At 41.3% G+C, this 12,755-nt stretch overlaps 1 protein-coding gene across 4 annotated transcripts in view; it reads right to left on the bottom strand.

The window, feature by feature from the left end:
• The window catches only part of palld (palladin, cytoskeletal associated protein), a 74,204-nt gene that overhangs the window by 19,269 nt on the left and 42,180 nt on the right, over positions 1-12,755 (bottom strand). The window lies entirely within an intron of this gene.

Here is a 12,755-nt window from a genome sequence, read left to right as displayed (position 1 = left end):
TATATATATATATATGTATGTGTGGGAAAAAAATCACAAGACTATTTCATCTCTACAGGCCTGTTTCATGAGGGGTTTCCTCAATCCTCAGGAGATTTGAGGTTTGAGGAAACCCCTCATGAAACAGGCCTGTAGAGATGAAATAGTCTTGTGATTTTTTTCCCACACATACATATTACGCTCTACCACGGTATCGAGCACTATTTTTTGGATAATCTAATTAAGACATATATATATATATATATATATATATATATATATATATATATATATATATATATATATATATATATATATATATATATATATATATATATATATATATATATATAAATAAAATAAATACTTGAATTTCAGTGTTCATTTATTTACACACGTCTCTTTACTTCAGACTTCAGAACCGACTCCCACACTTGCCGTCAGGGTGCGCAATACAACGTAAACCGTGGGCCAACCAAAAAGTAACCACAGAACACTATACGGTATAGTGTTCTGGAAGGAAGGCGGGGTAGACCCTAGACAAGGAAGGCGGGGTAGACCCTGGATAAGGAAGGTGGGGTAGACTCTGGATAAGGAAGGTGGGGTAGACCCTGGATAAGGAAGGTGGGGTAGACCCTGGATAAGGAAGGTGAGGTAGACCCTGGACAAGGAAGGTGAGGTAGACCCTAGACAAGGAAGGCGGGGTGGACCCTAGACAAGGAAGGTGGCGTACACCCTGGACAAGGAAGATGGGGTAGACCCTGGACATGGGCCGGGGTAGATCCTAGACAAGGTAGGCGGGGATAGACCCTAGACAAGGAAGGCGGGGTAAACCCTAGACAAGAAAGGCGGGGTAGACACTGGACAAGGAAGGCGGGATAGACCCTGGACAAGGAACGCGGGGTACACCCTTGTTAAGGAAGGCGGGGTAGACCCTAGACAAGGAAGGCGTGGTACACCCTGGACAAGGAAGGTGGGGTACACCCTGGATAAGGAAGGCGGGGTAGACCCTAGACAAGGAAGGCGGCATTGACCCTGGACAACTAAGGCGGGCTAGACCCTGGACAAGGAAGGAGGCGTAGACCCTAGACAAGGAAGGTGGAGTAGACCCTAGACAAGGAAGGCGGGGTACACCCTGGACAAGGAAGGCGGGGTACACCCTGGATAAGGAAGGCGGGGTACACCCTGGACAAGGAAGGCGGGGTACACCCTGGACAAGGAAGGCAGGGTAGACCCTGGACAAGGAAGGCGTGGTAGACCCTGGATAAGGAAGGCGGGATACACCCTGGACAAGGAAGGCGGGGTACACCCTGGATAAGGAAGGCGGGGTAGACCCTAGACAAGGAAGGCAGGGTACACCCTGGACAAGGATGGCATGGTAGACCCTGGATACGGAAGGCGGGATACACCCTGGACAAGGAAGGCGGTGTACACCCTGGATAAAGAAGGCGGGGTAGACCCTAGACAAGGAAGGCGGGGTACACCCTGGACAAGGAAGGCGGGGTACACCCTGGACAAGGAAGACAGGGTACACCCTGGACAAGGAAGGCGGGGTACACCCTGGATAAAGAAGGCGGGGTAGACCCTAGACAAGGAAGGCGGGGTACACCCTGGACAAGGAAGACGGGGTACACCCTGGACAAGGAAGGCGTGGTAGACCCTGGATAAAGAAGGCGGGATACACCCTGGACAAGGAAGGCGGGGTACACCCTGTATAAGGAAGGCGGGGTAGAACCTAGAAAAGGAAGGCGAAGTACACCCTGGACAAGGAAGACAGGGTACACCCTGGACAAGGAAGACAGGGTACACCCTGGACAAGGAAGACAGGGTACACCCTGGACAAGGAAGACAGGGTACACCCTGGACAAGGAAGGCTGTGTACACCCTGGACAAGGAAGACAGGGTGCACCCTGGACAAGGAAGGTGGGGTACACCCTGGACAAGGAAGGCGGGGTACACCCTGGACAAGGAAGGCGGGGTACACCCTGGACAAGGAAGACAGGGTACACCCTGGACAAGGAAGACAGGGTACACCCTGGACAAGGAAGACGGGGTACACCCTGGACAAGGAAGGTGGGGTGCACCCTGGACAAGGAAGACGGGGTGCACCCTGGACAAGGAAGGTGGGGTACACCCTGGACAAGGAAGGCGGGGTACACCCTGGACAAGGAAGGCGGGGTACACCCTGGACAAGGAAGGTGGGGTACACCCTGGACAAGGAAGACAGGGTACACCCTGGACAAGGAAGACGGGGTACACCCTGGACAAGGAAGACGGGGTACACCCTGGACAAGGAAGGTGGGGTACACCCTGGACAAGGAAGACAGGGTACACCCTGGACAAGGAAGACAGGGTACACCCTGGACAAGGAAGACGGGGTACACCCTGGACAAGGAAGGTGGGGTACACCCTGGACAAGGAAGACAGGGTACACCCTGGACAAGGAAGACAGGGTACACCCTGGACAAGGAAGACGGGGTACACCCTGGACAAGGAAGGTGGGGTACACCCTGGACAAGGAAGACAGGGTACACCCTGGACAAGGAAGACAGGGTACACCCTGGACAAGGAAGACAGGGTACACCCTGGACAAGGAAGACAGGGTACACCCTGGATAAGGAAGGCGGGGTACATCCTGGACAAGGAAGGCGGGGTAGACCCTGGACAAGGAAGGCGGGGTAGAATGTAGATTGTGAAGGTGTCCCTAATGCAGTGGTCTTCATTCTCTAAAGAAGTGATTTAAAAGCTTGACCTTTAACCCCGGCCATGTCTCCTAATTGGAGGACTTCCTGAAAGGTCACGTCGTTCTAGATCTCCATGAAACAGTTCCACGCTTCACAGAGGATGCACATTGTGCCAACAGGGCAGCTGCCGCGATTAGAAGTTGAGGCTGTTGCTATGGCGACGGCGCTGTTTTGTGCTGTCGCTACGGCGACGGCGCTGTTTGTGCTGGCCGAGTCAGAGGCGAGTGGCCTACGAAGCGCTCGGCCCGACTCCGCTTAAGTCTCTGGCTGCTTTGTGGTCTTCAAGTATAAATACTGCAGCTGCTGCTTGTTGGCTTGGAAAAGTGTGCTGCATGAAGACAACATGGAGGAAGTTGAAGAGCAGAAGCTGCATGAAGACAACATGGAGGAAGTTGAAGAGCAGAAGCTGCATGAAGACAACGTGGAGGAAGTTGAAGAGCAGAAGCTGCATGAAGACAACATGGAGGAAGTTGAAGAGCAGAAGCTGCATGAAGACAACATGGAGGAAGTTGAAGAGCAGAAGCTGCATGAAGACAACGTGGAGGAAGTTGAAGAGCAGAAGCTGCATGAAGACAACATGGAGGAAGTTGAAGAGCAGAAGCTGCATGAAGACAACATGGAGGAAGTTGAAGAGCAGAAGCTGCATGAAGACAACATGGAGGAAGTTGAAGAGCAGAAGCTGCATGAAGACAACGTGGAGGAAGTTGAAGAGCAGAAGCTGCATGAAGACAACGTGGAGGAAGTTGAAGAGCAGAAGCTGCATGAAGACAACATGGAGGAAGTTGAAGAGCAGAAGCTGCATGAAGACAACATGGAGGAAGTTGAAGAGCAGAAGCTGCATGAAGACAACGTGGAGGAAGTTGAAGAGCAGAAGCTGCATGAAGACAACGTGGAGGAAGTTGAAGAGCAGAAGCTGCATGAAGACAACATGGAGGAAGTTGAAGAGCAGAAGCTGCATGAAGACAACGTGGAGGAAGTTGAAGAGCAGAAGCTGAATGAAGACAACGTGGAGGAAGTTGAAGAGCAGAAGCTGCATGAAGACAACATGGAGGAAGTTGAAGAGCAGAAGCTGCATGAAGACAACATGGAGGAAGTTGAAGAGCAGAAGCTGCATGAAGACAACATGGAGGAAGTTGAAGAGCAGAAGCTGCATGAAGACAACATGGAGGAAGTTGAAGAGCAGAAGCTGCATGAAGACAACATGGAGGAAGTTGAAGAGCAGAAGCTGCATGAAGACAACATGGAGGAAGTTGAAGAGCAGAAGCTGCATGAAGACAACGTGGAGGAAGTTGAAGAGCAGAAGCTGCATGAAGACAACATGGAGGAAGTTGAAGAGCAGAAGCTGCATGAAGACAACGTGGAGGAAGTTGAAGAGCAGAAGCTGCATGAAGACAACATGGAGGAAGTTGAAGAGCAGAAGCTGAATGAAGACAACGTGGAGGAAGTTGAAGAGCAGAAGCTGCATGAAGACAACATGGAGGAAGTTGAAGAGCAGAAGCTGCATGAAGACAACATGGAGGAAGTTGAAGAGCAGAAGCTGCATGAAGACAACATGGAGGAAGTTGAAGAGCAGAAGCTGCATGAAGACAACGTGGAGGAAGTTGAAGAGCAGAAGCTGCATGAAGACAACGTGGAGGAAGTTGAAGAGCAGAAGCTGCATGAAGACAACGTGGAGGAAGTTGAAGAGCAGAAGCTGCATGAAGACAACATGGAGGAAGTTGAAGAGCAGAAGCTGCATGAAGACAACGTGGAGGAAGTTGAAGAGCAGAAGCTGCATGAAGACAACATGGAGGAAGTTGAAGAGCAGAAGCTGCATGAAGACAACATGGAGGAAGTTGAAGAGCAGAAGCTGCATGAAGACAACGTGGAGGAAGTTGAAGAGCAGAAGCTGCATGAAGACAACATGGAGGAAGTTGAAGAGCAGAAGCTGCATGAAGACAACATGGAGGAAGTTGAAGAGCAGAAGCTGCATGAAGACAACATGGAGGAAGTTGAAGAGCAGAAGCTGCATGAAGACAACATGGAGGAAGTTGAAGAGCAGAAGCTGCATGAAGACAACATGGAGGAAGTTGAAGAGCAGAAGCTGCATGAAGACAACATGGAGGAAGTTGAAGAGCAGAAGCTGCATGAAGACAACGTGGAGGAAGTTGAAGAGCAGAAGCTGCATGAAGACAACATGGAGGAAGTTGAAGAGCAGAAGCTGCATGAAGACAACATGGAGGAAGTTGAAGAGCAGAAGCTGCATGAAGACAACGTGGAGGAAGTTGAAGAGCAGAAGCTGCATGAAGACAACATGGAGGAAGTTGAAGAGCAGAAGCTGCATGAAGACAACATGGAGGAAGTTGAAGAGCAGAAGCTGCATGAAGACAACATGGAGGAAGTTGAAGAGCAGAAGCTGCATGAAGACAACGTGGAGGAAGTTGAAGAGCAGAAGCTGCATGAAGACAACGTGGAGGAAGTTGAAGAGCAGAAGCTGCATGAAGACAACATGGAGGAAGTTGAAGAGCAGAAGCTGCATGAAGACAACATGGAGGAAGTTGAAGAGCAGAAGCTGCATGAAGACAACATGGAGGAAGTTGAAGAGCAGAAGCTGCATGAAGACAACATGGAGGAAGTTGAAGAGCAGAAGCTGCATGAAGACAACGTGGAGGAAGTTGAAGAGCAGAAGCTGCATGAAGACAACATGGAGGAAGTTGAAGAGCAGAAGCTGCATGAAGACAACATGGAGGAAGTTGAAGAGCAGAAGCTGCATGAAGACAACATGGAGGAAGTTGAAGAGCAGAAGCTGCATGAAGACAACATGGAGGAAGTTGAAGAGCAGAAGCTGCATGAAGACAACATGGAGGAAGTTGAAGAGCAGAAGCTGCATGAAGACAACATGGAGGAAGTTGAAGAGCAGAAGCTGCATGAAGACAACGTGGAGGAAGTTGAAGAGCAGAAGCTGCATGAAGACAACATGGAGGAAGTTGAAGAGCAGAAGCTGCATGAAGACAACATGGAGGAAGTTGAAGAGCAGAAGCTGCATGAAGACAACATGGAGGAAGTTGAAGAGCAGAAGCTGCATGAAGACAACATGGAGGAAGATGACACAAGAACATCTGACTTCAATCACTCCAAACAGCTGAGGAGAAAGAAGTCCTGAAAACTTAGTGATGAGTGTGCAGGATCACCACACATGGATTGTTGTTTACTTGTTTGTTTCTATCATCATTATACATCATTCCTTACAAGAAATAACATGCATTGTTGTTTATTTGTATCATAATTCATGTAAACATAATTCCTTACAAGATATAACATGAATTGTTGTTTACTTGTTTGTTTGTATCATAATTCTATATAATTCCTTACAAAAATAACATCAATTGTTTACTTGTTTGTATCATAATTCTATATCATTCTTTACAACAAATAACATTAATTGTTGTTTACTTGTTTGTATCATAATTCATGTAAACATCATTCCTTACAAGAAATAAGATTAATTGTTGTTTACTTGTTTGTGTGTATCATAATTCATGTAAACATAATTCCTTACAAGACATAACATTAATTGTTGTTTACTTGTTTGTTTGTATCATGATTCATGTAAACATCATTACTTACAATACATAACATTGTTGTTTATTTGTATCATAATTCATGTATACATCATTCTTTACAAGAAACAACATAATTGTTGTTTACTTGTTTGTTTGTATCATAATTCATGTAAACAGCATTCCTAACAAGAACATTAATTGTTGTTTACATGTTTGTTTGTATCATAATTCATGTAAACATCCTTCCTTACAAGACATAACATTAATTGTTGTTAACTTGTTTGTTTGTATCATTATTCATGTATACATAATTCCTTACAAGAAATAACATGAATGGTTTACATGTTTGTTTGCATCATAATTCATGTAAACATCCTTCCTTACAATAAACAACATGAATTGTTGTTTACTAGTTTGTTTGCATCATAATTCATGTAAGCATTCTTCCTTACAATAAACAACATGAATTGTTGTTTACTAGTTTGTTTGCATCATAATTCATGTAAACATCCTTCCTTACAATAAACAACATGAATTGTTGTTTACTAGTTTGTTTGCATCATAATTCATGTAAGCATTCTTCCTTACAATAAACAACATGAATTGTTGTTTACTAGTTTGTTTGCATCATAATTCATGTAAACATTCTTCCTTACAATAAACAACATGAATTGTTGTTTACTAGTTTGTTTGCATCATAATTCATGTAAACATCATTCCTTACAACAAACAACATGAATTGTTGTTTACTAGTTTGTTTGCATCATAATTCATGTAAACATCCTTCCTTACAATAAACAACATGAATTGTTGTTTACTAGTTTGTTTGCATCATAATTCATGTAAACATTCTTCCTTACAATAAACAACATGAATTGTTGTTTACTAGTTTGTTTGCATCATAATTCATGTAAACATCCTTCCTTACAATAAACAACATGAATTGTTGTTTACTAGTTTGTTTGCATCATAATTCATGTAAACATTCTTCCTTACAACAAACAACATGAATTGTTGTTTACTAGTTTGTTTGCATCATAATTCATGTAAACATCCTTCCTTACAATAAACAACATGAATTGTTGTTTACTAGTTTGTTTGCATCATAATTCATGTAAACATTCTTCCTTACAAGATATAACATGAATTGTTGTTTACTAGTTTGTTTGCATCATAATTCATGTAAACATCCTTCCTTACAATAAACATGAATGTGTGTGAGAAGATGAAGGAATAACAAGTCCCTGATGTATATTATAAGACACTTTAGAAACAAAATGAACAGGTTTTAGAGTTATTTAAGTGGCACAAACATAGTTCTAGTTTCATCTTCAAGCATATTTTGTACTGCTTTTGATATGATTTGCTGTGATGTGACGGTTGTTGTTATTATCCTATGAAATGACTCATAATTGACCCTAAAAGTTCAACAACTGCAACTTTGGTTTTAGCTTTCGTGCATGAGCCAGGAATGCCATAAGTCATCATGTAAGTGGGCGTTTCAGTCTGGAGGAGAAAAGGAGTTTTTTTTCCCAGAAGAATCTATCGTGAACTTTGACCTCCTCACAAGCTGCTGCACAAACTGGACACACAACAAAAGTCCACTTTTCTGTCAGCTAACTTCCACAACACTTTCTATCCTGGACTACTTTGCAACCCTTCACTCCACTCCCTCTGCGGCCTCTAATTGCACACGCGCACACACACACACACACACACACACACACACACACACACACACACACACACACACACACACACACACACACACACACACACACACACACACACACACACACACACACACACACACACACACACACACACACACAGAGAAAAATAGAGCAAGACTGTTTTTCCTTCTAACAGCACAGAGGTTTTTTTCCAACAGCAATTTTTTAAGGCTCTCGTCTCATGTTACACACACACACACACACACACACACACACACACACACACACACACACACACACACACACACACACACACACACACACACACACACACTGCTTCTAAACTTAGTGCATACTTCATACACACACACACACACACGCACTCACATACATACATACACACATACATACATACATACATACACACACATACACTAATACACACATACATATATACATGCATACACATACACAAATACACACACGCGTACACAAATACACACATTCGTACATACATATATACATACATACAGATACACAAATACACACACATACACAATCATGAATATACATTCGTACACACACACACAAATACGCACATACACTAATACATACGTACACACACGCATTAACACACATGCACATATTCGTACACACACGCATACACAAATACACACATTCTTACATACATGTATACATACATACACATACACAAATACACCTACGTACAAACACGCGTACACAAATACACACATTTGTACATACATATATATACATACATACACATACACAAATACACACACATATACAAATACACTTACATACACACACGCGTACACAAATACACACATTAGTACATAATACACACACATTCGTACATAATACACACACATACACAAATACACAACCACGAATATACATTCGTGCACACACACACACACTCACATAAATACGCACCTACACAAATACATACGTACACACGCATACACAAATACACTCATTCGTACATACATATATACATACATACATACACTTACACGAATACACACACGTACACAAATACACTTACATACACACACGCGTACACAAATACACACATTCGTACATACATATATACATACATACACATACACAAATACACACATACACAAATACACTTACATACACACACGCGTACACAAATACACATATTCGTACAAGCACGCATACACAAATACACACATTCTTACATACATATATACATACATACACATACACAAATACACCTACGTACAAACACGCGTACACAAATACACATATTCGTACACACACGCATACACAAATACACACATTCTTACATACATATATACATACATACACATACACAAATACACCTACGTACAAACACGCGTACACAAATACACACATTCGTACATACATTGTACATACATACACATACACAAATACAGGCACATACACAAATACACACATTCGTACATACATATATACATACATACACATACACAAATACCCTTACGTACACCCACGCATACACAAATACACACATTCGTACATACATATATACATACATACACATACACAAATACACACACATACACAAATACACACATTCGTACATACATATATACATACATACACATACACTAATACACACACATACACAAATACACACATTTGTACATACATATATACATACATACACATACACAAATACACTTACGTACACTCACGCATACACAAATACACACATTCGTACATACATATATACATACATACACATACACAAATACACACACATACACAAATACACACATTCGTACATACATATATACATACATACACATACACAAATACACACACATACACAAATACACACATTCGTACATACATATATACATACATACACATACACAAATACACACACATACACAAATACACACATTCGTACATACATATATACATACATACACATACACAAATACACATACGTACACTCACGCATACACAAATACACACATTCGTACATACATATATACATACATACACATACACAAATACACACACATACACAAATACACACATTCGTACATACATATATACATACATACACATACACAAATACACTTACGTACACCCACGCATACACAAATACACACATTCGTACATACATATATACATACATACACATACACAAATACACACACATACACAAATACACAACCACGAATATACATTCGTACACACACACACACACAAATACGCACATACACAAATACATACGTACACACACGCATACACAAATACACACATTCGTACATACATATATACATACATACACATACACGAATACACACACGTACACACACGTACACAAATACACATGCGTACACACACGCATACACCAATACACACATTTGTACATACATATATATACATACATACACACACACACATACACACACATACACAAATACACACATGTACACACACATACACGAATATACATTCGTACACACAATTACACAAATATGCACATACACAAACACACACAAATGTACACACAGATACACACATAAATACACGAATACACACATACACATACATACACACACACACATTCATACACAAATACACACTGTACGTACACATAATTACACAAATACACGCATTCGTACATACATACATACACACACACACACACACATGCATGCAAACACACACATACACAAATACTGTACATACACACATACATACATATATACACAAACACATACATGCATACATACATACACACCTTCAAAAACACACACACACACACACACACACACACCAAAAGCAGTGACGTTGTCACGTTGTGTAAAAGGTAAATAAAAAGAGAATACAACAAATCCTTGTCAACTTCTATTCAATTGAATAGACTGCAAAGACAACATATTTCATGCTCACACTGAGAAACTTTTTGCAAATAATCATGAACTTAGAATTGATTGGCAGCAACACATTGCAAAAAAGTTGCCACAGAGGCATTTTTACCACTGTGTTACATGGCCTTTCCTTTTAACAACACTCATTTTTGAAGTGGAATTATTTCCCATTCTTGCTTGATGTACAGCTTAAGTTGTTCAACAGTCTCCCTTGTCATATTTTAGCCTTCACATTTTCAATGGGAGACAGGTCTGGACTACAGGCAGGCCAGTCTAGTACCCACACTCTTTTACTATGAAGCCACGTTGATGTAACACGTGGCTTGGCATTGTCTTGCTGAAATAAGCAGGGGCGTCCATGATAATGTTGCTTGGATGGCAACATATGTTGCTCCAAAAGCTGTATGTACCTCTCAGCATTAATGGTGCCTTCACAGATGTGTAAGTTACCCATGTCTTGGCCACTAATACACCCCCATACCATCACACATGCTGCCTTTTACACTCTGCGCCTAGAACAATCCGGGTGGTTCTTTTCCTCTTTGGTCCACAGTTTCCAAAACAATTTGAAATGTGGACTCGTCAGACCACAGAACACTTGTCCACTTTGCATAAGTCCATCTTAGATGAGCTCAGGCCCAGCGAAGCGTTTCTGGGTGTTGTTGATAAATGGCTTTGGTTTTGCATAGTAGAGTTTTAAGTGATTTCTCCAGACTCTCTGAACATTTTGATGATATTACGGAGCGTAGACGGTGAAATCCCTAAATTCCTTGCAATAGCTGGTTGAGAAATGTTGTTCTTAAACAATTTGCTCAGGCATTTGTTGACAAAGTGGTGACCCTCGCCCCGTCATTGTTTGTGAATGGAAGCTGCTTTTATACCCAATCATGGCACCCACCTGTTCCCAATTAGCCTGTCCACCTGTGGGATGTTCCAAATAAGTGTTTGATGAGCATTCCTCAACTTTCTCACTCTTTTTTGCCACTTGTGCCAGCTTTTTTGAAACATGTTGCAGGCATCAAATTCCAAATGGGCTAATATTTGCAAAAAAATACCAAAGTTTCTCAGTGTGAGCATGAAATATCTTGTCTTTGCAGTCTATTCAATTGAATATAAGTTGAAAAGGATTATTGTATTCTCTTTTTATTTACCATTTACACAACGTGACAACTTCACTACTTTTGGCTTTTGTACATACATACATACATACACACATATATGCATACATATATGCACACACTGACACATACTTACATACACACATACTTACATACACACATACATATATACACACATAAATACACACATAGATACATACACACAGACACATACACACATGCATACATACATATATACACACATACATACAGTATTGTACACACATACTTACATACACACATACATATATACACACATACTTACATACACACATACATATACACACAAACACACATACATACACACATACACACACATACATACATACATACATACACACAGATACATACATAAACACACATACATACATACACACATATATACACACATACACACATAGATACATACATACATACATACATACATACATACACACATACACACACATTCATATATTCACACATACATACACACATAAATACATACACACATGCATACATACATATATACACACACATATATACACATTCATACACACACACATACACATACACATATACATATATACACACATACATACATACACACATACATATACATATCTACACACATACATACATACACACATACATATATACACACATACTTACATACACACACATACATACACACACATACATATATACACACATACTTACATACACACATATACATATATACACATACACACACACA

This window comes from Entelurus aequoreus, linkage group LG27 (genome assembly GCF_033978785.1).
Source record: "Entelurus aequoreus isolate RoL-2023_Sb linkage group LG27, RoL_Eaeq_v1.1, whole genome shotgun sequence".
NCBI lineage: Eukaryota > Metazoa > Chordata > Actinopteri > Syngnathiformes > Syngnathidae > Entelurus > Entelurus aequoreus.
Note: the sequence above shows the minus strand (reverse complement) of the source record. Positions and strands in the feature narration are given on the sequence as shown.